Source organism: Hyaena hyaena, unplaced genomic scaffold, assembly GCF_003009895.1.
Source record: "Hyaena hyaena isolate Hyena2069 unplaced genomic scaffold, ASM300989v1 scaffold_36, whole genome shotgun sequence".
In the NCBI taxonomy this organism is placed as follows: Eukaryota; Metazoa; Chordata; class Mammalia; order Carnivora; family Hyaenidae; genus Hyaena; species Hyaena hyaena.
The window spans coordinates 628,005-655,626 of NW_024080668.1; the positions used below are offsets into that span (position 1 = coordinate 628,005).

At 39.2% G+C, this 27,622-nt stretch overlaps 1 protein-coding gene across 1 annotated transcript in view; it reads left to right on the forward strand.

Moving 5' to 3' along the window:
• DDX10 (DEAD-box helicase 10) overlaps positions 1–27,622 on the forward strand; it is a 294,804-nt gene that overhangs the window by 181,903 nt on the left and 85,279 nt on the right. The gene's annotated exons all lie outside the window — the stretch shown is intronic.

Consider the following 27,622-nt stretch of genomic DNA (forward strand, 5'->3'; position numbering starts at 1 on the left):
ATTCATCTTAGAGTAGGTACTAAGAAACAGAACACTTAGATATATAATCATTGGCAGATGCAGAATAGTGTTAATTTCCTTTTAGTTTCTATAAATCACCATAATCCCAGTAATGAAGTCTTTTCTTATGAATGAAGTATTATGAAGTAAATTACCATTATTTTCGGCCATGCAGATCAGTTAAACATGCCATGTTCTCCTTTACGTCTTTTATCCAAGTTTTCTCTCTCCATGGGATGTCGTCTTCATTGCTGCTTCCTCGTACTCTTTCCTTTTTGAAGACTGTCCTGCCCCCTTCAGGGAGAGTTAGGCATTTCTTTCTGTTCTACTACCCTTCTTGTACACCTTTTTGCCTTGATTCTTGGTGGTTTTGATTCCCATTGCTAACCTGTAACCTCTTTGAGATCAGGAACTTCGAGTTTTCCTAGTAGCTGGCACATAGTAAATGCTTATAAATATTTATCGAATCAAGGAAATGCAAGTATATTCATTCTTAAAGTTAGCATTTACGTGTTAATTCTGTGTCAGTCACAGCCTTCTTGAAACCCCGGGACTGGACGTATAGAGTACAGTGGAGTTGCATGGTACGATTTAAACTTGTGCCAGACTGGGTGCACCCATAACACCCAGGACTCATCATGTTGCTGCTCCTTCCCTCCCATCTTGTTTATTCATCACCACTACAAACAAACCCTTTAACTTATACTCAGGTTATAGAACAGGGTTTCTGTTACAGCTTCTCTGTTTGCAGTGTCAGGGTGAATATTGTATTTGGTGGTCGTGAACATGGGTTGCCTGAATAATTATACCTAATTCAAATATGGTTAGACCACTAGAGACCTAGGACTCAGATCCAAGTCTGTCTCTACTTCCTGACTCATAACTACTGAGAATTGTGCAGTGGGTGTTACGATTAGGGGTGATCATAAACCCATGCTGTGCCAGCTGTGAACCTTGAGAAGAAGAAGAAAATTTTCAGACAAGTCAGATTTGTTGCTTTTAAACTTGCAAGGCAATACCAGGTTAATTTGAGACAGAATTTTGATGACTAATTTGGGTGTTTCTTTTAATACTTTTTAAAGGATTTTTTTTTTTTCATAAAACTTGTAACATAAAATGTTATAAGCAGGTAAAATTTTGGGAAAAATGGACTCAAAACACATTTGAATAAGGTGCCAGAAAAAGTGCTCATGTGCCCAGCTCTCTTTCTCTCTGCCTCTCTCTCTCTCACTTACACATATATATGTGGGGGGTATATATGCACATATGTATGTATATATATTATCCCTTTCTGTATATTGTAAGTCATTGTATTAGTAAATGCTCTGATGGACTCTGCTCATTCGGATGGTCATTTAGCTCCGTTCCAGTACATTAGGTCTCTGAGTTCACATTGGACCAAAACAGAATAAGTCGATCCCTGTGATGCCCTTTCTACACAGTTGTGCTTTATTCTGCTTAATCTCAAATTAGAGATAATCTGACATTTATATACTTGAGTTAGTGGTTTTTATAAACATCTTCTCTAACAGAATGGGTTACTTTATCTGAATCATTGTAGTCAGTTGGTAACTCTGTGGTCTTTAACACATACCCTACTTTGTAGAAACTGTTGTGAGCATATGTACCTGTATGTGTGGCCATTATGATTGTGGAGGCTGATGCTTAGAATCATAGACCCTTATTTTTATATGTATTACTATTCACTGATGATGTGCATGATAACTTTGCTTGGTTGTTAATAAAAACTATTCATATCTGTTGGGAGTTTATATCATCATAATTTCTTACAGTAAACAAAAATCCCAAATTACTGGGGAGAAAAGTGCATATGGGTCCTTTTCTCCTTGTTAAGATTTTGCTTAATAACTCAGAATCCTTTCGTTTATACTAGGAGATGAGGACAGGTTTAGAGAATTGTCATAAATTTTGATTTTAATGATTCTCAGAGTGTGGTACAAGAATCTTTATGGGTTCTTCATGTTATTACTAGAGATTTTTTAAAATTCTTGTAAATATCCCCAACATTGGCTATCCCAAGAATAAATGATCTGTAATATATAGATATATAGATTCTATGATACAGGTAACTTATTATACATATTATAATTGTTTAAATATGATATATGTTATAATTATTTTAAAATACTCCTTTTTTTAAAGTTTATTTATTTATTTTGAGAGACAGAGCACAGGCAGGGGAGGGGCAGAGAGAAGGGGGGAGAGAGAATCCCAAGCAGGCTCTGCATTGTTAGCACAGAGCCCAGCATGGGGCTCAACCTCATGAACCATGAGATCATGACCTGAGCTGAAATCAAGGGTCGGTCACACTTAACAGACTGAGCCACCCAGGTGCCCCTAAAAGTCTTCTAAAAGCTATTACGATGGTGAAAATAGGAATTTGTATTGCTAAATTCATAGTTCCTTCTTGTTGTTTATTAAATGACACGCCAGATGTAGAATTGTCACCTTGTACGTAGTTTGGTGTTAAACATCTTCTTTCATCAGAAGAGATGGAGACAAGCAGAATGGTGTGTAAACAGAATCAGTCCTACTTGTAACGTCAGAATCTAAGACAATCAGTGGCAGGGAGAACAGGAAGGAAGAGGATCCTGGTGTTTCTTAACAAGAAGCTTGTCCTCAGTCTTTTAAATGAGAAAGTTGGGAAAAGGGAATAAGAGAAATGCAAATAAAATGGAACATAGGGAAAAGAAAATGGGGATAAATTTTGTGCTAATTCCTAAAGACCTGATTTTGGGGATGGGTGAGGGAATAAAGCTGATTCCTAATTTTCAAATATTTCTGGCATCCCGTAGTCCTGTGTGAAATACTTCTTGTACAGTGGGAAAGAAGGAGAAACCCTGCCATTTGCAGTAGCGTGGATGGAACTGGAGGGTATTATGTTAAGTAAAATAAGTCAGTCAGAGAAAGACAAATATCTTTTCACTTATATGTGGAACTTTAGAAACTTTAACAGAAGACCATGGGGGAAAGGAAGGGGAAAAAATAGTTACAAATAGAGAGAGAGAGGGAGGCAAACCATGAGAGAGTCTTAAATACAGAGAACAAAATGAGGGTTGATGGGGACAGAGGGGTAAGGGGAAAGTGGGTGATGGGCATTAGAGAAGGCACTTGTTGGGATAAACACTGGGTATTGTATGTAAGCGACGAATCATGGGAATCTACCCTTGAAACCAAGAGCATCCTGTATACACTGTATGTTAGTCAACTTGTTATTTAATATAATAAATTATATTAAATAAATAATTTTAAAATAACATCAAATTGGTGAGAAAAAAAATACTTTCTTGTGAATAAGGAAAGCTCTTTCGGGGGGGATGAACTTTAACCTGTTGTGGTGGGGTGTGAGAGCTGTAGAGTAGCCAAGCTTACTGTAAGACCCTTCTTGAAGCCATAAAGATGAGTGTTGGAGAGTGCTGTAAACAGTATTCAAAAGAGAAAAGCTAGTGGCTAGGAGAATTTGTTTCTGGAGATGATCAAATATACTGAAAATAGCCGTGAGAACTTGTTTTTCTCACTGACACCTTCCCCCCACCATCCTCTAAAGAATTGTATATATATGAAATGCTTTGTAACCATCAAGCTCTAATTACCTAATCTATTATTATTACCCTTGCAGTTATTATTACCAACAACATTAACTAATTACTGTTTGCTGTATTTTCTTTCTTTGGGTAAAATTGTAGCCAGGTGTCTGCAGTGTTTTATGCAGGGATATTTTCCCCTTAGCTTGCTAACTCTTCATTATTGAGATACATATTACAGGCCCCAAAGGTTTCTTGACTTGAAGAGAACTCTAGAATTTGTTGTTTATAGATGATGGTGTTAGAGATTTTCGGTACCATCACAGTGTTTTATCCTTTTCAAAGTGCTTTCATCAAGATTTCCCTCCTTGATTTATCAGCTTATGTAATAACTGGAAGCATTCCAGTCATCTGACAGTTGAAAAATCTTTACTACAGAAACTACGTAAGTAAATGACTTGGTTAAGGTCATATACCTAATTTTGTAGGTTAAAAAAAAAACACCTCTCCTTTCTGTCTCAGGACCTAATAGACAGAGGTCTTCTGATACTATTGAAGAGTTGATCAGTTTTCTGTCTTTCAGACTGTACATTAATAAATCTCAGCCTGATTGCCTTGAGCATTATCTAGAGTAGTCAGGAGGGAGTGATACTAAATTATGAAACCTGGAACTTATTTCTCTTTCTTGTCCTGGATCACTGTATATTTAGGGACAAAATTACTGTAATCCCCTAAGCTTTACTTGTCCTGTCTAACAGCACAGCTCCTTGGGAGAGATGTCTGGCATGTCTACAAAACTGGATGTGCACCTATCTGGAGCCCTACAATTGCACTTAGGTGTATACCCAGGAGAAATGCAGAGATGTCTACTAAACGGTGCTCCTAGATCAGCACTGTTCACAATCCTCATGTTCGGGGAATAACCCAGATTGTAAAATAGATAAATTCTGTGTGTAGATGTAATGGGATGTTATATAATTATGAATTATTAGTACATGCAGTAACACAGACAAATTTCACATATACTGAGCCAAAGAAGCCAGATAAAGGAGTAAAATACCATAGTATCCCATTTGTATCTAGTTGTTTTGTTTTTGTTTCTTTTTCAAATTCTTATTTAAATTCTAGTTAACATACAGTGCAATATTGGTTTCAGGAGTATAATTCAGTGATTCATCCCTTATATATAATACCCAATGTTCATCATAACAAGTGCCCCCCTTAGTGCCGATCACCCATCTAGACCATCCTCCACCCACCTCCCTCCATCAACTCTGTGTCTTCTCTATTGTTGAGTCCCTTATAGTTTGTTTCCTTCTCTCTTTTTTCCTCCCCTTCCATATGCTCATGTTTTGTTTGTTAAATTTCACATGAGTGAAATTACATGGTATTTGTCTTTCTCTGACTTACTTAGCATTATACACTCTGTCTCCATCCACGTTGTTGCAAATGGCAAGATTTTTCATTGTTTTTGATTGTGTGTTTATGCTGCATCTTTATAATCAGTCAATGAACATTTGGGCTCTCTCCATAGCTTGGCTATTGTTGATAATTCTGCTATAAACATTGGGGTACATGTACCCGTTTGAATCTGTATTTTTGTATCCTTTAGATAACTAGCTAGTAGTGCAATTGCTGGATTGTAGGGTAGTTCTATTTTTAATTTTTTTGAGGAACCTCCATACTGGTTTCCCGAGTGGCTGTACCAGTTTACATTCCCACCAGCAGAGTAAGAGGATTCCCCTTTCTCTGCGTTGTTGCCAACACCTGTTGTTTCTTGTGTTGTTAATTTTAGCCATTCTGACAGGTGTGAGGTGGTATGTCGTCATGGTTTTGATTTGTATTTCCCTGGTGATGAGTAATGTTAAGTATTTTTTCATGTGTCTGTTAGCCACCTAGATGTCTTGTTTGGAAAAGTGTCTATTCATGACTTCTGCCCATATCTTAATTGGATTATTTGTTTTTCTGGGTGTTCAGTTTGCTAAATTCTTTCTAGAATTTGGATATTAACCCATTATTATGTCTGTCATTTGTCTTCTCCCATTTTGTAGTCTGCCTTTTAGTTTTGTTGATTGCTTTTTTTATTTTTTGATGTGTTTTTTGTCTTGATGAAATCTCAGTAGTTCATTTTTGTTTCCATTGCCTCTGGCAGTCTGTCTAATAAGAAGTTGCTGAGGTCCAAGATATTGCTGCCTGTGTTTTCCTCTAAGATTTTGATGGTTTCCTGTCTCACATTTAAGTCTTTCATCCATTTTGTGTTTATTTTTATATATGGTATAAGAAACTAGCCCATTTTCAATCTTCTGTATGTTGTCATCCAGTTTTCCCCACACTATTTGTTGAAGAGACTTTTTTCCATTGGATAATCTTTCCTGCATTGACAAAGATTAGTTGACCATATAGTTGTGGGTCCATTTCTGGGTTTTCTGTTGTGTTCCATTAATCTGTGTGTCTGTTTTTGTGCCAGTACCATATGGTCTTGATGACTACAGCTTTATAATACAGCTTAAAATATGGAATTGTGATGCCTCCAGTTCGTTTTTTTTTGTTGTTTTTTTTGTTTTGTTTTGTTTTTTAAAATTCTTTTTCAGGATTGCTTTGCTATCCGGGGTCTTTTGTGATACCATACACATTTTAGGATTTTTTTTCCCTAGCTCTAGGAAAAATACTGTTTGTCTTTTGATGGATATTGCATTAAGTGTGTAGATTGCCTTGGGTAGTATAGGCATTGTAACGGTGTTTGTTCTTCCCATCCATGAGCATGAAATGTTTTTCCATTTCTTTGTGTTCTCTTTGATTTCTTTCATCAGTGTTCTGTAGTTTCCAGAGTATAGATCTTTTTCCTCTTCGGTTAGTTTTATTCCTAGGTATTTCACTGTTTTTGGTGCAATTGCAAATGGATCGATTCCTTGATTTCTTTTTCTGCTGCTTCATTATTGGTGTAAAGAAATGCAGCAGATGTCTGTACACTGATTTTATATCCTGTGACTTTGCCAAATTCATGTGTTAGTTCGAGCAGTCTTTTGGAGTCTTTATAGTTTTCTACATAGAGTATCATGTCATCTGCAAATAGAGAAAGTTTGGCTTCTTTCTTGCTGTTTTGGCTGCCTTTTGTTTTGTTGTTGTTGTCGTCGTCGTAGTCATCTGATTGCCAAGGCTGAGACTCCCAGTACTATGTTAAATAGCCATGGTGAGAGTAGGCATCCTTGTCTTTTCCTGACTGTAGAGGAAAGGTTCTCCGTTTTTCCCCATTGAGGATGATATTAGCTGTGGGTCTTAAGTATGTGGCGTCTTAAGTATGTTGACGCATGTTTCATCTGCCCCAATTTGTTGAGGGTTTTTGTCAAGAGTGGATGTTGTATTTTGTCACTTCTTTTTCTGCATCCATTGACAGGATCCTAGGATCCTCATCCTTCTGTTCATTAATATGGTGTATCATGTTGGTTGATAGTGAATACTGAAGCAGCCTAAAGCCCAAGAATAAATCTCACTTAATTGTGGTGAATAATTCTTATAATGTACTGTGGAATTCGATTTGCCAATATCTTGAGAATTTTTGCTCCCATGTTCATCAGGGATATTGGCCTGTAATTCTTCTTTTCAGTGGGGTCTTTGTCTGGTTTTGGAATCAAGGTAATGCTGGCCTCGTAGAAGGAGTTTGGAAGGTTCCCCATTTGTTTCTCCTTTTTGGAACAGTTTGAGAATAGGTATTAACTCTGCTTTAAATGTCTGATAGAGTTCTCCTGGGAAGCCATTTGACCCTGGACTTTGGTTTGTTCAGAGATCTTTGATGACTGCCTCAATTTCTTTGCTGCTTATGGGTCTGATCAACTTTTCTATTTCTTCCTATTTAAGTTTTGGTAGTTTGTGTATTTCTAGGAATTTAAACTAGTGTCAATTAAGCTTTAATCTTAATTAACTCCATTAACCTAGGTGTAAGGTTAGGTTATTTAAGACCTCTCTTGCTTTTTGAAGTAGTATTGCAATATACTTCCCTCTTACAACCGCCTTTGCTGCATCTCAGAAGTTTTGGACTCTTGTGTTTTCATTTTCATTTGCTTCCATGTACTTTTTAATTTCTTCTTTAATTTCATTTTTTAGTAGGGTGTTCTTTAACCTCCAATTATTTGTGGTCTTTCCAAATTTTTTCTTGTGGTAGACTTCAAGTTTTATAGTGTTGTGGTCTGAAAACATGCATGGTATGATCTCAGTCTTTTTCGACTTGTTGAGGGCTGATTTGTGACCCAGAATGTGATCTCATCTGGACAGTATTCCATGTGCCCTGGAGAAGAATGTGTATTCTGCTACTTTAGTATGAAATGTTCTGAATATATCTGTTAAGTTCATCTGGTCCAGTGTGTCATTCAAAGCCATTGTTTCCTTGTTGATTTTCTGCTTAGATTGCCTGTCCATTGCTTTAAGCAGGATGTTAAAATAAAATCCCCTACTGTTACTGTATTATTATCAATGCGTTTCTTTATGCTTGTAATTTTTTTAAATATATTTGGATGCTTCCAAGTTGGTGGCATAAATATTTAAAATTGTTAGATCTTTTTGATTGATAGACCCCTTAATTATGATATAACGCCTTTCTTCATCTCTTGTTACACTCTTTGTTTTAAAGTATAGTTTGCCTGACAAAAGTATGGCTACTCCAGCTTTCTTTTGGCGACCATTAGCATGATAGAAGTTTCTTCACCCTCTCACTTTCAGTCTGCAGGTGTCTTTAGGTTGAAAATGAGTGTTCTTGTAAGCAGCATGTAGATGTCTTTTTTTGTTTTTAATCCATTCTGTTATTCTGTCTTTTGATTGGAGCATTAGGCCATTTACATTCAGGGTGATTATTGAAAGATGGGAGCTTAGTGCCATTGTATTACCTGTAGAGTTGGTGTTTCTCATGATGTTCTCTGTTTCTTTCTAGTCTTTGTTTTTGGAGTTTTGTTGGTCTTTTTTTTCCTTTCCTCACTCAAAGAGTGCATTTTAATATTTCTTGCAGGGCTGACTTAGTGGTCATAAACTCCTTCAGTTTTTGTTTGCCTGGTAAATTTCTGAAAGGCGGCTGGATAGAGTATTGTTGGCCGCATAGTTTGCCCATTCAGCACATTAAAGATATCCTGCCATGCCCTTTTGGCCTGCCAGGTTTCAGTAGATAGATCTACTGTGAACCCAGTCTGTCTCTTCTCTTGTAGGTTAAGGACTTGTTGCCCTTGCATCTTTCAGGATTCTTTCCTTCCCTGTGTATTTTGTGAATTTGACTGTGTTATGCTTTGGCACTAGCTGGCTTTTGTTGAATTTCATAGGAGCTCATTTTGCTTCTTGGATTTTGATGTGTATGTCCTTCCCCAGATTAGGGAAGTTTTCAGCTCTAATTTGCACATATAAACCTCGCGCCCCTTTTTACTCTCTCTTCATCTTCTGGGACTCCTATGATATGAATGTTACTCTGTTGTGGTAAGTCATTGAGTTTCCTACGTCTCCCTTTGTGATGAATTTCCTTTGCTTCCCTCTTCTGCTTTATTATTTTTTATAATTTTAACTCCTGTATCACTAATTCATTCCTCTGCTTTGTTCATCTTTGTTGTTCTGGCATCCATTTGGGTTTGCATCTTGGTATAGCATTTTTAATTTTGGCTTGACTAGATTTTAGCTCTTTTATTTCTGAAGTAACAGATTGTCTAGTGTCTTCTATGCTTCTCTCAAACCCAGCTAGAATCCTTATCATTGTTGTTTTAAATTCCATTTTGGACTTATATCTGTATTGATTAAATCCCTGGCCATATTATTTTTTTTTCCTGTTCCTTGTTTTGGGGTTGAATTCTTCCATCATGCCATTTTGGAGGGAAAAAAAAATAATAAAATAAAAATTTAAAATTTAAAAAACCAAGTAAAGCCTAAATTACCTAGGTGTGTTTTGGTCTGCTTTTTGAGAGTAGATTGATAGAAAAAAGAAAAAGAAGAATTTAAAAAATAAATAAAATAAAAAATTTACTCTTTTTGTACCCAAGAAAAACACCAAAAACAAAAACAGAAGCAAAAACAAACAGAAAGCCCCAAGGAAATTAGATCCAGTTTCTCCCACAGCTAGAGCTTTGCAGCAGTCTATGGTCTGTAAACTAAGCTCCTGGGAGGGATTTATGCTGGTCTTCTAGGGGAGGGGCCTGCTGCTCTGCTTCTCAGGCTGACTTGCCCTAGTGGAGATGAGATTGGAGGGCACAAGGGCGCGGGGCCTTGTGTAAAGGCTTCCTTCTCCACTTGGCGCCCTCGGCCTCACTGGAGTTGATCAGTATTGGTGAGCTAATGGTGACAATGGAATCACCCCACTCTCTAGTCTCTAAAACGGGAAGTTTGCACCCTGGTAGACCCTTAATCAGTCACCCCTCCTGTGTCCCCGTATGTGTCCGAGCTGTCCACCTGCCAGGTGGCGCCTCCCTCCAGAGTTTTATCCCCGGCGTGACTGTGTTTCAAAACTTCAGAGACCTCTCTGGCTCGGACATCTGCTGATCCTCTGGGGGAGGGTCTGTGGAGCTGTGGCAAGTATTTGCTTGTCCCACAAAATGTTTGTGCAGCTGCCCGGTGGTGGTGGCTCAGAGTTCACGATAAGTTACAACACACCGCTGGCGCCCGATTTGCTGCCCTCAGCCAGTGCCTTTGCCCGGGTGGTGCTGCGTAGCGCTGTATGCCGCCCGCTGTGTCTTGGCCTGCGGACAGGTCCTGTTGCCTCTACCAGATGCGCTCCCAGCAGGAGAGTGGCTTCTCCTGGCAGGACCCAGGGGCTCTGCCCACTCCCGGGTCTCCACCCTCCTTACTCCCAGGGGGCAGGTCCAGGCACTGACCTCCACGAACTTCCGGCTGCACTCCACTGTTTGTAAAAAGCTGGCGGTACTGAAATCCTCTCCTTTTCCGCTGTCAGTGGTTTTGGAGAGCAGGTTTCCTGTGCAGTCCCCCACGTGTGTTTTCACGCTTTCTCTCTAGCTACTTTCAGGGGGAACTGCTTTTCTTGCGCAAACCCAGCATGCTGCTCAGCCTCCGCCTCTCTTTCTCCTCTGTGCAAAACGGCCCCCATCCACCCCTCTGCAGCCTTGTGGCTTTTTCTCTCTCCAGTTCACCTCTTCACACTGTGTACCTCCCACATACTCTCCCTCAGATTATGCAGATTGTTGTTTGTCCTCAGATCAATTTCCTAGGTTTCAAAAATGGTTTCAGCTTGATTGAGCTGTGTTTGAGGGACAAGCCAAGCCCAGGGTCCCTTACTGCTCCACCATCTTAACTCCTCTTGGTTGTCTGGTCTTTAATTCAGAACAGTTTTCTAGCCTCTTGTATGTATTTTATGACATTGACATTTTTGCTGAGTCTGCATCAGTTTTGCAGAGTCTGCATCAGCTGTTTTACAGAAGGTCCCTGAATTTGAGTTTGTGTGATGTTTCCTTTGTTTGAAATTAGGTTATGCATTTTTGACATGAATGCTACATATGTGATGGTATCTTCCCAGTGTATCTGTTCGTTTTAAAGCAAAATCAGTGTTTGGGTTAAGAGGGTAGTGGCGTTACCTTTGGGGGAAAAGAGGAGGTGATTATTTATGAGGGGGCTGCTGGAGAGCTAGCGTTCTGATCTCTTGCTTTGAGTGGTAGATACATGGAGGTATTCTCTTTATGAAATTTCATCAGGCTATATGCCTATAATTTGTTGCCCTTTCCTGAATATAGGTCATACTTAAATTAAAAAGGTTATTTTGAAAAATGAAGTGCTAGACTAGATCTTTATATGTGCTTTCAGTCTACATGTTTTAATTTGTGGATTTAGGAATATATAGGGTATTATGGGTAACTTTTGTAACTCCAGAGCTATTAAGAGCCTTAGTCCCTCGAGTCATCCATGTTTTATGACAGCTATGAAAGAAAATTAATAATTTATGTCCCTCAAATTAACACATTTCCTTTTTAAATATCCTTGTTCCAAGAAGTAATGTTTTACCCCCTAAAACTCATAAAATCTCCAAAATGAGAAAATAATATTTTGATTTCCATGCAAATTAAAAAGAAAAATGTATGTTTTCTACAAGAGGCATAGTAATCATTGTCCCATTCAGATACCTTTAACCACCTTGCCATCCCAGGGAATTTTCCAGTTTCTACACTAAAATTGTTCAGCATTTTGGTGGCCTTGGAGTGTCGTCCAGTTCTCTCCTAGCTGAGAGGACACTGAGAGCTGTTGAAATTGGACTTCATTTAGAATAGTGAATGCAAGAGTGATGAAATGGACATTGGCATGAATGGTCCCTGCATGTACTATTGTAACTTCATAAATTGAAATAAATATATAACCACAGAAATAAAGAAATACTCAGAGCTTGAAGGATTATTTAATCAAAGATGTGATTTTATCTTCCCATGAGTAGGCTTTTTTAATTTGGTTATTTAAATACAGTACTTTCCATGCACGTCTTATGTGAATTAAGTGTTCTCTCCCTTACTTTCACCATCTACAGATAAATATCATTTGACAGGTGCCTCTCAGCTTCTGTCCTAGACCTGGTCTAGCAGTAAGAGTTAAAGGACAGAGTAGGCTCTTTTTGTTACTGTAGCTTCATTTTATCTTACTTGAGGGAGTAAATCTCTTGCAATTCCAGGTCAAATGTTAAGCTTTGAAAATGCTGGAGAAATAGTGTATTCATGATCCCAGAGTTCCTTTATCAAGAATCATACTGCTTGTCTGTCTTTGGACTGTAATCACTGCTGGAACTAAGATCAATTGTTTTATTTTACCCATCTTGATTTTCAGCTGTGTATATCAATTTTCCTCCTCACTACAGACACATTTGATTTTTATTTCATAAAATCATCTCATTTCCTTCAGTTGGAAATGATACACACTCTCAAGCTTACCCATTTATTTACATTAGTGCAGCTTTCTTTGGAAACGAGAAAGTATATTTCATAGAGCATCAGCCTCATTGAATTGGTTTTAACATGATTCTTATCTAAATTCTAAACATGACTACTATTGATTGCTGCCTCCTGGCATCCATCCAACCCTGAGATTTTTGCCCTTCTCAGTATAGCTGACACATGGCATTTTTGTGTTATTCTTTTGAAGATAACAGAAAGTGAAAGAAAGAAAATATATTAAGTTCTATCTAAGTAAAAGAGAAAATTAAGAGTGAATGACAGTACAGTCTGCATTGTGAGTTCATCAATACTGTTAGATCATAGATTTGGGGCTTAAGGTTAGATTTCATCATTAACTACCCTGTTGTTAGAATTCTTGCCAGAGAGCCTGAAATTCGGAAATAGAAGACCCAGAATCAGCTCTTGCCAATAAGCTGCGGACTCCACAACAGCCATCTTTCCCGTCTTCTGTAGAGTAACAGCAGTGTTGTCGTCTGCATTTTCAGCCTTCCAGGTTTCTTGTGAAGATTAGAAATGTGTAAACAGTGCCAGTCATTGTTATCAGTATTATTATATGTTGCCATTTTTGGCAGACTTGTTCTGAGTTACCTAAGATCTACGCCAGTAGTTTAATCAAGACCAGAGTGTGTTGAATCCAAATCATTGAAAGATGTCTCAAAACACATGTACCTAGGCCTTCCTCACCCTCCTCCCATCAGAAACTCTGGAGAAGGGGCTTACTTGCATGCATTCATGTGGTGTAGTTGTGTATAATGGGGGTAATATATGTGTGTAATGAAGGCACAACCGCCACTCCTTTAAGAGCCAGTGGTCTAAAGTCAGGTACACATTTTTGTACTTGCATAAAACCCTGAGCTGCTAAGCTTTTTCCAGTTTTGGTTTGGCTTTTGCCACTCTGGCAGAATGTCTTCTAGAAAGACAGGCATAAATGTAAGCTGAGTCCCTTGAGTCTGTCTGTAACCCAGCATGACCAGCTCTAGTTCTCCCTCAGTGTGCAGGTTGGTGTCAGAGGAGAAATCTGTTGTTCTTTCCCTGAAACCTAGTGAACAGCCTCAGTGGTGAGGTGTAAGGAAAGGAGAGTATGACGCTATTTTGTCCAGAACCTTGTAAAAGAAAGGACCACCAGAAGTTGGCTTCTCTGTGCCACATACGTAGGAGTCCTGTGTCTCTTCAGCTCATTGGAGGTGAGCAAGGGCCCTGCAAGCAACCACAGTGAGAGGAAGTGGCCCTGGTTTGTTAGGTAGACTCCGTGCTGACTTAGAGGACCCAGTGGGCTGTAAGCCTGACTTCTGCACTGCCACTGGATCACAGTGTGGCTTGTAGCAGATTTCTCAACTTGCTTGAAGTCTTCTGGACTGGATGTTCCACTTGGTCCCTTTCAGTTCTGTAATTCTGATGTCCTTTTTAACTCAGGAAGTTGATAAATTATTCTCTATCATTTTTAGATCCTTTCTAACTTTCCCACATAATGCTTGCAGTGAGTTGCCTATTCTGTGTAGCGTCTTCACCACTGATAGAATTATAAGAGATTGCAACCTTTCTAGTATAAGAGGTTTGACTGGTGTTCCTGGGGCTGTGGGGAGGCATACGATTTGAGAGGGTCTGTCAGTTTTTACTGGTGTTGAGAAGAATAATAAGAGCTAGAGCTAGAGCAAGTTGGTGGATCACAGAGGATCTTGAATGCCTCATTAAAGTTATGGGCTGATTCCAGAGACTGTTGGGATATGGCAAATTAAAGATTTTGTGGAGGGGTACAGCATCAGTGGTATCATGTCTCTAGAAATAGTCATTGGCTTATTTCACACATATTTCTTGGGTGCCTCCTCCTATGTGCGATCCAACATAATTCCAAGATAGAATTAAGCTGCCCTTGAGGAACTATAAATATAATGGAAAACATTTGTAAGTAGTACCGTGTAATGAATGCTGTGATGGAGAAGTTTTGTGAGGTATGTCCATATATAATGCTTGAAGCCAAAGGGGAAGAAATGAAGCATTTTATATTGTGTTTTCCATGTTTTAAAGACTGTTACAAGTGCTTTCTTTGGATTTAAACAATATTTATTTTAGCATATGAACTTTAGCCCTTGAAGGTTTAGGTAACGATATTATCATCTACACTTAGCAGATGAAGAAATTTCAGCATAGGAACATTGCACATCTCCTTGTCTTTAGTGCTTCTGGATTCCAGTGTAGTGTGACTCCAGAGAGTAGATGAGAGAGGGAGAGGGAGAGAGAAAGAGTCAGGTGACAGACAAATCCTTGGGAACAGCAGCCTTTGTGAGGCAGGCAGATGAAAAGCAGTGAGGGCAATTGAGAAGATAGTATCAGAAAGATCAGAAGAGAGGAAGGCGAATTGGCCTGTTAGTCTAGGAAGTATAAAGAGAGAATTTAAAGAAGGGCCTGGCTGAAAGTGTTAAATGCTAAGGAGAGATAAAATAAGAGGGGAATTGAACACAGACCTGGCTTGTGATTAGAATATCATTATGTTCTATCTTACCAGGATTAATTGTACTTGCATCGCATGGTTGGCTTGCAGGGCTAGGACAGCTCAGGAAATCAGGAGGACATTCCAGGAGTTGAGGTGTAAGTGATAACGGCCCATGTATCACAGTGAATGTAAGAATAATAAGGAAAGGACATTTTATTCAGGATAGCCAAGAAAAGAACTGTCACGTCTTAATGGCTGAAGCAGGGGAGTGGGGAGACTACAAGAGAAGGGTCACATTGGTCACACTGCCCTGAGGTTTCCTAAATTTGTCACCTCTCGGGACCGACGGCTTTAGGGAGTGTAAAGGTCAGGAACAGGGGCCATTTTTATTGTGCACCACACACTGAGCTCTGAGCTAAGGCGTTTTATTTAGTACTCTAAACAGGTGCTTTGAGAGATGAGGGACCTACACTTTACAGAAATTAAATATATTTGGCTGAGGACTAACATTCAGTAAGTGACTGAGTCTCAAATGTTAACTTCTGTTCTGGAAGGCAGATCTAGTAAAAGAGATAAATACTGGACATGATTATAGTAGCGGAACCACTCATGAGGGATGCAAGGTGCAAATGTTTACAAGATCGAGATTATTTCTGACTTGTAGGATTCAAAAAAGAGAGCGTCCCAGGAAGAGGGCCATTTGGAGCAATGAATCAGGGTAAGTGTCCCTGAGAGTCTGTTAATTGTGCGGTACCGTACACATAGGACACTGGTGGTAAGTGGGGTTGAACGCGCTAAGTTGGCATGAAACAGAAGCAGGAGAACATTCAGTCACAAGTTGTTACCAGCAGGATCTTCCTGGGGTGGGGTAGAGATTCTCAAAGTGGGGAGCAGTACATGCCAAGGCTGGGGGTAGAGGGCCTTGAATATTCCAGCAAGTAGAATTTGCTTAATTAGTGGGTGGCAGAGAGCCATGAAGAGTTGAGAGCATACTTGTGTTTATGAATACAACACATGTTTAGTATTTCCGCATATATGTAGATTGAGTAGTCTGTGCAGAAAGTTGGGACTTTGAGGCAAGAGCCAAAACTTTGTTTGATTCTTCACTTTGGGCAGGTTTATACATTTAAATAGGTAATTTTAAAAATTGAAACCTAACGTTATCTGACACAGTGTTCCACTTCGAAATTTGACTGCCATTGTCAAGAACTAGGGGTGATCAAAAAGCCTGTGGCCAGTGTAGAAGGCCCAGCCCCTGGGCGCCCAGCCTGTGTGTTCTGCCTCCAGAGAAGGCCCGTGCCTGCTACACGCAGGTTGGCATTGTAGCCACACTTCTAACAGACCTGGTTTTGTGGGTTATGAAGCTGCTGAGGTTAGACAGCAAAGTAGAACAGGTAGTTTGCTGAAGGACACTGCTCTGTTTCATCAGTGAAATGAGATACCTCCCAGCAAGGAACATTAATAGAAAATCTATTAATAAGACAGACTCCGTGATTGAAAAATACTCTGGTATAGGGACAGAGAGCCCTCAGGAATCTCAGCCGACCAGAGGGTATCACTCTGTTCCCATACCGATGGCTATACTTTTTGTCTTCAGACATCAAGGAAATACTAAGTTATATTCTTTCTTCAGGCAGCCTCCATATATGGTTTGGCTTAAAGACCTCTTTCATATGAATAGTAGCTTGGGACGCAAGGCAGTAGGAAACTCCTCACTTTATAGATATTACAGCTTGGTATCCACTGGGTTCATTTTTCTTTTGCCTCCAGCTTACGTGTATTGATATTACTTTACCTTGTCATATAGGCTTGCAGTCAGGAAAGAAGAAAAGGCAGAGAAAGTCTCGTGGTGGCTTATCTCATTTAATACCTAATAACAAAGGATTTTCATCTGCGATCATAACAGCACTAGGAGATGGCTATTTGTGTCACCCCCAGTTTTTAGATAAGGAAAGGAGTTCCAGAGCCTTTAGGTAGAAGGGCAGCCCGGTCGCAAGGAATGTGATCGGAATGGCCAGATGACAGAAGATGATGAAGTAGGGTTGTAGAAGAGCGAGTGGGTCAGTGTAGACTTTCCCACACTTTGCTGCTGGGACCCTCAAGTAAGATCATCATGTACACACAGCGTTCAAAGGGAAATTTCACAAAACAATACTTAAACTTAACCATGTGGCATTCTAAGAATTTTCTCTCCTATGAGAAATGATAGTCACAGTCTACCTAGTGACTTCCTGATTTCACTCATAAGAGTGAACACTAGTCTAATGTGACTTGGAAGCAGATTATTTTACGAGGACGTGAAGCCAGAGGAATGGATTGTTCTGTTGTGCCTATTCTCGAGTACCAGGCCAAGGAGCTTGTCTTTTTTTTTTTTTTTTAATGTTTTATTTATTTCTAGGAGGGAGAGAGAGAGAGAGAAAGCATGAGCAGGGGAGGGTCAGAGAGAGAGGGAGTCACAGACTGAAACAGGCTCCAGGCTCTGAGCTGGCAGTCAGCACAGAGCCCGACGCGTGGCTTGAACCCACGAACTGCGAGATCATGACCTAAGCAAAAGTCGGACGCTTAACCGACTAAGCCACCCAGGCGCCCCCCAAGGAGCTTGTCTTAATGTAACAGGCAACAAAAAGTACTTGAGGGGGATAACATGCTTATGTCTTTGTGCTGGGAATAGGATGGTGAGACCCCCAACAAAGTTCTTTAATAGTTTATGTAAAATTAACTTTCACATACATCATTTAACTTGTTCTTGGTAGTAACTTTCAGAGGTAGGTAAAAGCATGTATTCATTGCCTTCTTGCAGATGAAGAAACTGAGGCTTAAAAAGGTTAAACCCTTGTCTCCAGTTTAAAGCTGCAGCTGGGAATTAAACTCAATTTTTTCTGACTGTTAGATTGGTGAGGAGGAGGGAGAGCTTAGCTAACTGGCCTTTTCAAAAGTCTGGGCAAGAGGTAATGATAGTGATGGAATGGAAGGGAGGGGTCAGATGCAGACTTCAAGGAAACCCAAATACTCGCTTGAAGAATTTACTTTTATGTTGAAAGCCATATGCATACATCCTGAACTCTGTTTCTTTTCTATTCTTTTTTTTTCAGGATAGTTTTTCAGTTATGTTGTAAAATTCCAGCCCATTTACCCTGCAAGGCCAGGGAATAAAATTGCCATTATGCTCTGTCATTGCCTATGATAGTTTTCATCACTCACTTTGTTTTTTGAAGGAACTGAGTTGAGAAAGCATTTTTCATTGTTTAATGTTCAAATCTGAAAAATACTCATATTTAAACTTCAGGAACAGATCATTTGAAATAAGACATGTCAGCAGGTCTTCTGTGGAGTGTGAATTGTTTCAGAGGTGTCTGAGTTCTTCCTTTTTGTTACAGTGTATTCTGTATTTTCATTGAAAAACTTTCATTAAGTCTGAGTTTTAAAAATATCTTACCCCCCTGAAAGTCATTAAAGAGTAATACGTTTGGCTCCACATTTTACTATGAACAGACTGCAGATCATCCATGTTAGCCTGAAATACAGGGTTGGAGAAATGAATGCTTATATTTGTAGCAAGTAAACTTCAGAATCTTAGTTTTGTATTTTTTGATCTTTAATTCTGCCAAAAAAATTTTTGTTTCTTTTACGAAGAAAAGCTTGATGTACTTCATATATATCCTGTTTTTTTTTTTAATAATACTTTCTGCAAAATGTGTTATTTTTTAAAGGGCATTATTGAAATTTTGACAGATTTTTAGCTTCCTTATAGAGGATTATGGTAAAATGTGGATATTAATTAAGAGAAGGTTAAAATTAAAAAATTTTCTGTCATCATTTGCCTGTCTCTTCTTGCCTAGAAACCTGGGAGTCATTTTTAGCCTCTTCCATGCTCATGATACTCATGATATGCAGGTAAGCATCAAGTTCCCAGGATTCTATTTTAAAAAATCTCTTTGAAGCTCGTTGGCACTGTCCCTGGAGACCAGTGCTCTTGTAACCAACTGCCTGTTGGATGTCTCCCCTGGCACTTTTAGTAGGAATCTCAAGTCTGCCATAGCCAAATACAAACCCCAGATTTTTATCTCCTCAGTTATTTTTTCCATGGTCTTCCTCATCCAAGGAAATGACCACTTCACCCTTCTAGTCGGCCAGGCAAAGCCTTAGAGATGGCCTTTGCTTCTCATTCTTACATCACAATTAGTCAGTAAATAATGTTGCCTTTGCCTTTGGAGTGATCAGAAAATTGGTGAATCCAGGTTAAGACTAGTTAGTAGAAATATGCCATTGTTTCTTAGTTGTGACAGAGATATAAGATGTTAATAATTGGGGAAAGAAATATATGCCAACTCTGTACTATTGTAGCAAAGTTTCTGTAATTCTAAAGTTACTTACAAATACTTTCTTAATAAATCCAGAATCTAGCCATTTTTTAGTACTCCCATTGCTATCATTTCAGTCCAAGTTGCCATCGTCTCTACCATGGATTATTAATTTTAATAACCTTCTAACCAGCCTGCTTGTCTTCCTTCTCTTATCCTTCTTGCCTGTCCCTGTCCTCCACCCCAGGTTATTCTTAGTATAGAAGTTGGAATGAGCCTTTATAATGCACATTCGTGAAGTATCCTCTGCTCATAACCCAACCCTGAAAGGGCTTCTCGGTCTTATTCGTAAAACTACAAAGTCCTCCATACATGACCCACATTGCACCTTTTTCTTTGATCTGTATCCCACTGTTTTGCCATTAAATCACTTAGCATCCGGCCCCTCCTGATTGTTCCTTAGTACTCTAAGCTGATTCTGTCCTTTGCCCTTGGCACCTCTGATAGTTTTGTGATTTGCCTCCCTGATCCCTTCACCCCCTGCCCCATACACTCTTCTTTGATTTGTTTTTCTCCACAGTGCTTACCTCTCCCAGACAGCATATAAAAGTGTGCCAGTTTGCTGTTGCCTGTCTTACCCCCGCTAGAATGTGGGGTGTGTCACCGGTGTCTCAGCCAGTGCCCAGCAAACACCAGGCAGTCCATATTTCACAAGGGAGTGAGTGAAGGAGTTCCTTGTTTTCACTGTGACACTTGCAAAGCAGTGCTGTGACAGAATTACAGCGTGCTTTTTATTGGAAGGCACGATAACCTTCAGGATACTTCAGGTTCATTTCAGAGGAAGAACAATAAAACAAAATGAAAGCAAGGAAATGGCTCTAGAAAGTAGTGTTACTGAGCATAAACAGGAATTACTAAATACAGGCAATCTCTGACTGTATGTACACTTTATGTCTTCAGGTTCACTGGTAAGCTGGAACATTTTCCCCTGTAAAACACAATACACACTGTGGTTACTTAGAGTGACCATATAAAGTAGCGTACAAACAGAGTGAAAATGCATGCAGTGAGTAATTGCGCCTGGACAGCTGGTTATGGGCAGTCCCGAGACTGTCCTTGGCAAACCCAGGCCATATGGTCACCCTTGTTGTAACTCACAGGTGCCTTAGTCTGACCTCCTGGAGGTTTGAGACTCTGGAAACATAAGCTTCTGCTGGTGGGAAGTAGGATGTAATGTAATGTATGAATTGTAATAGAATGAATGCTACATTTGGTTTCCTGTCTCCTCTCCAGCACACTTGTCACCCTAGCACTGGGAGGGGAGGGGGGGCGGTGTCTTTTCCCTCCACTGTTCTACTATTTAGAATAAATTTAACTTTCCCTCCCCTGTACCAGTCACATGCCCACATCCCAACTCCATCCTCCTCACCAGTCCCAAGAATTAAAATAAGCTGAGCTTTGATGGTAGATGAATGTGTCACCCTTATTTATGTGTAAAGGAGTTTCGGTTAAGTACTAAGGAATTTTAAAAGTTTACAAATGATTGCACTAATAGTAGTGATTTACTAAAATAACACACTTGGCTGGCATTCTGGATTTGTCCTAAGTTAGCTCTTTTGCATTATCTCAATTTTCCTTTCCTACAACGTGTTCTTAAAAACTCATCTTGTCGGGGCGCCTGGGTGGCTTAGTTGGTTAAGCGTCCGACTTTCGCTTAGGTCATGATCTCGCAGTTCGTGGGTTCGAGCCCCGCGTCGGGCTCTGTGCTGACTGCCAGCTCAGAGCCTGGAGCCTGTTTCAGTCTGTGACTCCCTCTCTCTCTGACCCTCCCCTGCTCACGCTGTCTCTCTCTCTCTCCTAGAAATAAATAAAACATTAAAAAAAAAATTTAAAAAAAAAACCAAAAAACTCATCTTGTCAAACGTTCCTGTGAATACCAAACACTGGTATAATGTTACATCAAGATAAATCACAAATATGTAAGAGATTGATGACTAAGTGTGATCAAAGTGAACTTAATTTTACATAATTGATTTTCCATTAAGTGATTATTTGCCCTGCATATGCTTTAAGACCAGTGTGTTGTATCTTAATGTGTGTAAAGCAAGCAGTTTCTTCACTGTGTATGCCTCTTTCAGAGACAAGCAAACTGGTGTAATCGTAAGTTATTTAGGAAAACATTCCTCATTTCCTTAAAATGAGCACTTACATAAGTGAGCGTAGGGGGTAGAGGGATGGGAGTGTAGTCTATAAAAAGTATTTGAGTCGCACAGAACCGGGGTACTTTGAGATAATATTCTCCCCAGGTTTAGACAGCTTTGGTTTGCAAAACAAGCTTATTTTGACAGCAAAAATATGAGTACATTTTGGTTCAGTGTGCTGGCTCCTTAACTGACTTCTATTATTTCTGGCATGATTACCATTCTGCTCGTTTTAGAAGAATTTCCAAGTATATTGTGGGTATCCAGTGGTGTTTGGTAGGGTGTGTGTGTGTGTTTGAGTTTGTGGAAATACTTGTCAGTATTACTCTTCAGCGGTGTTTTCTGGTGCAAATACAAGCGTGTTGTTTATCTGAAAAATATGGATATGCATTTCTTCTATCAGCTCCCTCATTCACCTGTTTTGTGCTCGCGCGCTCTCTCTCTCCCTCTCTCCCTCTCTCTCTCTCTCTTTCTCTCTCTCTCATTCTCCTGCCCATTCAGTTGCTCATGCTCCTATCCCTTCTATTCCCAAATTATAAAGGTTTCTGAAAACTAGGAATCACCCTCATTAAATATGGGCTCTGCTGTCATTTAAAAGCTGGAGCCACTTGGAAGGAGACCTGGAGTGAGTTCTGTGAGTAGAGGCTCTGGAGTAACATTACAGGTGTAAGTCACAGTTAAGTCATCCCGAGTGTTTATGTAATTCTCTGTGACTCTCTCCTAAATCAGTGGAAGGTTACCCTTAGATGTTGTATTACCATTTTGGGTTAGCATAATTATTATGGTATTTAAGTTTGGACTGAGTGGCCATATTTTTCTGTTGGAAAACACATAGATACAATGTGTTGTTTTTCTAAGTATGTGGACAGGATATCTTCATTATGTGAAGGTCCGCTTTGAGGAGAACTTGAACTGTGTCCCTGAACAGCATGGTATTTATTAGGAGTGAGTGTGTGTGCCAATCTCCGTGGGAAAAGGCTTGCAGTCTCCTTTCCTTCCTTCTTTTCACCACGAGCTTTCCATCTCCAGATACGGTTGCCTGCTAGTTCAGGGAGATCTTTTATCCTTTTGACTGATGGCACATCCTGTTTATGTAGGAGCTGACCATCATAGGACTATTTTTTCTTCCTAATCCTCCATTCCTTCTGTCTTACAACATTGTTCTGGGTGTTCTAAGTAAAGACATTTTCTTTACCTGCAAACACCTTCTATTGGGGACAAATTCTTCTGTGGTCTGGATCTGCTTCTCTTTTTCCTTTGGAAAGAATATTGAATTTCTTTCATAAAACCTCTTTCCAAAGAGGCTAAATGATTGATTTGCCCAGAAGGAGAACTCAGACTTAATATGTTCTGACATCTACGCTGTCTGTGCTTTCTGTTTGACCTAGAACATCCCTTAAATATTTTGTCCATGATACACACCTGCCTTGTAAGAAAATTAAGATGTCATTATAGTTTTATCAAAACAGATTAAACAACACCAATCCCAAATAAGTTACCTTATTAATCTTTTATCCTTCTAGGTATATTGGACTAAATTGGGTCAAGCAGTACCTGAACTGTGTTTCATTCAGATAACTCCAAAGGGTCTATTTCTTTTAGATGTTTGAGCTACTCCCAGCAGCTCTTAAAGGAGGACACATTCTATTTAATTCATGTGATTGCTGAGGATCAGAAGAGGTATGCTTTAGGTGATAGTATTGCATCTTCACGGCAGCAGAAAAAATTCCCATGTTTTTTAGCCATAGGAAGTACAACAAAATTGGTGATTAGCTCAAGATGACATAGCTTATGAAAAAGAAACCAGAAAAAAAAAAAAAAACTCTAAATGATGAAGAGCAGAAGTCTCCATGCGGAAGAATGTTATGACAGTCACGGCTGTTGAGCAATGGAATGGGCTGTCTCCTTAGGGTAAGGTGTCGTACCCTCCACTTTCAGACCCTGTTCTCTGGAAAGCAAGGGACTCCTGCCCTCCTTGGTGGGTTGGGTTTGAAAGCTTATAGGGCCCATCACGGTACTCAGAAGCTCCTAATTCTGTTGATGGCATAGTGAGAGAAATCAGAGGAACCAGCAACGTGCTGTCTGGCAGCCGAGGGCTGTCTTTGAGTGTGAGAGTTACTTCCAGAATAGGCACGCACATATTTGAAGGTGCTTGAAGATAGTCCATCTGCTTAGTAGCTCAGCCCTTTCTAACATCCTTACAAGTCCAGCCTTAGTCGATAACTTAGCATTTTATTTCAGCTAACCTCTGTTTTTAAAACTGCCAGTGTCAAAGCAATGGGCCCTAAATTAATAAAGCATCACTCAGTTCCTTTATCAGCAGCAGTAGAACAGGGTGACAGAGGGCTGGCTGTGGAACCAGGTAGTCTGGGTTTGAATTCTTGGGCAAGGTACTAAAACCCTTATGGTACATCTCCCATTTCTAAAGAGAAGATATTAATATTTCATAGCACTGTTGGGGTGATATAGTGAGGTATGCATGTAAGGTGCCACAACTAAAGTTAGTCAGTAAAAGGCTGTTGAGCCAGGAGCAGTTATTAGGGCAAACAGTTTTCCTTATTTCAAGAAATAACTCTAAACCAAGAAAAGACAACGTTTCTGTGAAGCCTTCATTACTGCACACAGCATTTTAAATCTTTTTTAAAGGAAAAGATACTGGCTGATTCTGGTCCATCTGTGCTGGTCGTCTCCTGGCACATACATATTTTCTAAAGTTTAAGTTCATGTATTTTAAAAATTAGACTTCCTGCATCTTAGGCCTTTGTCTCCACTGAGAGCATAATGGTTTCCCTCTGTGCCACCTTGGTGGACAGAACGGTGAGAGGACTTTGAGGTCATGAGATACAGGAATGGTTACAGAGAAACTGGTTTTTTTTAACTTAGCGAAGAAAATATTTAGGGGAGGGGAGGAAATAGCATTGACTCTTGAGTCAGGCCGACTTGGATTAAAACCCTCACACTATTTCTTGAACTCTCTGAGTCTAGTTTTTTCATCTGTTAGGTGGGGCTTTCTATTAAAAAATTAATTGAGAGAAGTAAGAAGTACTCATTAATGCTTGGTGTGTAAGAACTCCACAGACTGGCTCCCTTTCCTATATTTCTCCTTCAGAAGAGAGCAGATACATCCTTTTGTGTTTGTTATGCAAAGGCACATTAAAGACCTTTGTCTGAATGTCAAAATGTGACACATTTCATCATAGTTTCTTAAAGCTTTTAGTTAAAATAATACTGCCACAACTGCTAGTTGTATCCAAATAAAAGTCAGAGACCGTTTTGTTGTAAAGAGGATTCTTAGTTCATAATGGTTAGTCCAGTTGACCTCCAAAAACTTTGCTAGTGTTTAGTTTTTTTGTTAAGATAACTGTAAGCATAGAGAATAAAGGGCCAATATTTGTCATGTTGTTTTCATAAAACATCACAATATTCTGTAACATTTAAAGTTCTGATAAATTACTATGATTGCTTTTCCCCATAAAACTTGAGAATGTGAAAAGGCTCAGTGGAGGAAGTCCTGGCTGCCTTGCTACTATTTTATGTATGCATTTGAGTTCTCAGGTCAAAGTGTGGTGCAAACTTGAATAGAAATAATTTATGTGGTTGTTTTATTTTCATGATTCTTCGAAACTCGTTAGCACCATTTGTCTTTTTTTTTTTTTTTTTTTAACAATCTAGATGTTCTGGGGGAACAGTCGAGTAAGTTAAGTGTATTTAAAGTTCTTGAAATATATGTAATGCCTTTGGGTATAGACAACACAGGTGGAATCTCCTTTTTAATGACCTGATGAGATTTCAGAAGAGTTATGTTGTATCCAAATCTCAACCACAGTTTGAAGCCTATTGTTACCTCATCCTTGGTATGAAGAAACTAATTGACCTTATGAACTATTTGTATAAAGCAAACGGGTATTTATTGTGTTCATAGCCAGCAACTAAGAGGGATTGGTATGCATGACTGATGCGGAGGATTGGGGAAGTGCCTTCTGAAGGTCGGTTTATACTGTGCACATCTGATATATAAAAGGTGTACATTTGATCATCTAAACTGGTGGACCTAGGTAGCCATAAGCATGGTCATAGGAATCCTGTAGAAGATACTTGTGTAGTTCTCTGTCTTAGAGGGTTTTGTCTTGATACCTGGAAAGTAGAAAAACAAAGTTTTTCCCATTTGGAAGAGTTCATTTGATCATGAAGTAAAACAATCTAGCCCAAGGAAAATAAAGTGCACATCCAGAAAGCTTATTAGGGCACAGCTGGATGGATGATACTAGCTGATGCTTCCTTTCCCTTGTCTTGCTTCTGTTTGTATCTTGGTGATTTCTTTTTCACTTCTTGTCTCCCTCTCTTCCTTTATTTCAGCAGAAGGAAGATATTTAAAGGAAGACTTTTTAAAAGCCTCTTTACTATTTGAAAGTAATACCCAAGACAGAATACCAGAGTTTACTATCTTCGAACCTCTATGTTATTCACAATTAAGCATATTAGGTTCATATACATGATAGTTTTTTTGTTTGAGACAGCATTTGCAAATATGGAAAAGTTTAAAGGCAAAGAAAAAAAAAAGGTGGAGTCGACAGAAATTTTTGTTTCTTCATTTTTTTTGTTTCTCCGTGGAAGAAAAAGCAGCTAAGCTGAGATGCCCTGAAACATCATCTTATACAGAGCCATTTGTCTCCGTGAACTTTAGATTGCCTGTCAAAAGTTTCCTACAAATTACTTTGTGGATATAGATGTGTATTACACCATTGCGACAGAAGGTTTTTGTATCTTTTTTTTTTTTAACCTTTTTCTCTTGGCCGGCTTCTTGTTTTTTTTTTTACTGAATATGACTGCCACACTGCTTCTCTTTTCTTGCTTTCTTCTGCTAATCTGACATTCCAGTTTTGTTCTGGGAGTGAAATTATGATTACCTGCACATCATTCTCCCTTTTCCCCACAGTAGTCCATCAAGTGTTAGGACAGGGCTTCCTTTCATATTTCACTTTGTTTCTGATAAGGTCTTTATATTATAGACATAATGTTAAAATGGGATTCTCTTTCTTAGGGATTTCTTGGGTTCGTTCCAGCATGAACTGGTTTGGGTAAATACTTTCCTCCTTTGTCAGTTGCCACAGCTGTGTTTCAGTGCAAAGAACTTGGGCTTTGCTGAAAGACTTATTTTTGTTATCCCAATTCAGAAACTTAATAGGTCTGTGAACTTGGATAAATTACTTCTCCAAACCTCAGTTTACTGACCTACAAAGTGATTCTAGCCTCTAAATAGAACTGAAATACTTAGGCTTTTATTACAGTCTTCATAGAGTTAGTTCCATTGTCGGCATTAGTGATAGAAATGCTGGAATTAGGGATAGAAAAGTTGTTTTCTCTTAGAATTTTCTAAGTCATCTAAACATTGAGTTCACCTGATTGGCTGCATTCTTCTAAAGATACGCAGATAGTTTCCTACTTATATGAATAACATTTAGCTTGTAGTTAAGCTTAGGTTCTTCTTCAAATTCCTGAGAAGGAACCATATTCATAAGTAACATCATCTTCCTAAAATGGTAACTTTTGCTTTGTTCCTCCTGATGAAAGATCATGGCATAAGAATTGCAGTAGGCTTCAGAAATAGTGGTACATGGTTATATAACATTTGGCTTTGGCCCTTTTGATGCAAAAGATGCTAACGTACAAGAAGGACCAATAAAAATCCATTACTTTCACATCTCTTCTTATTGTATTACGGTAATAAAATAGGTAACCCTGCTCCTAACCTGGCCCCTCTGGCCAACGGTGCGTAAGAGGCAGGGCTATATTAAGAATCATCACTATCTCTGCACATAACACTTGTTGATTTAAAAAAAAAAAAAAAGATGTTTGCCTTCTGACAGGGTCACTCTGGCATGGCTGCATCAAATAAGCTTTGTCAAAATGTCCTTTATTTCAAGGCGACCATCATATCAAAATGATGCTTTGCTGCTTACACTTACGAAGACCAGGGTTTTTAATTGCATACTTTTCCAACTTTAAGACATGTTGTTCAAAAATATGTTGAAGGGAACAGTTGAAATAATTGAAGGAATTTTACTAATTTGTGGATCTTTTAAGACTGGCTTTGAAAAAATGCTCGATTCGGGGCACCTGGGTGGCTTAGTCGGTTAAGCGTCCGACTTTCGCTTAGGTCATGATCTCGCGGTTCGTGGGTTTGAGCCCCACGTCGGGCTCTGTGCTGACTGCCAGCTCAGAGCCTGGAGCCTATTTC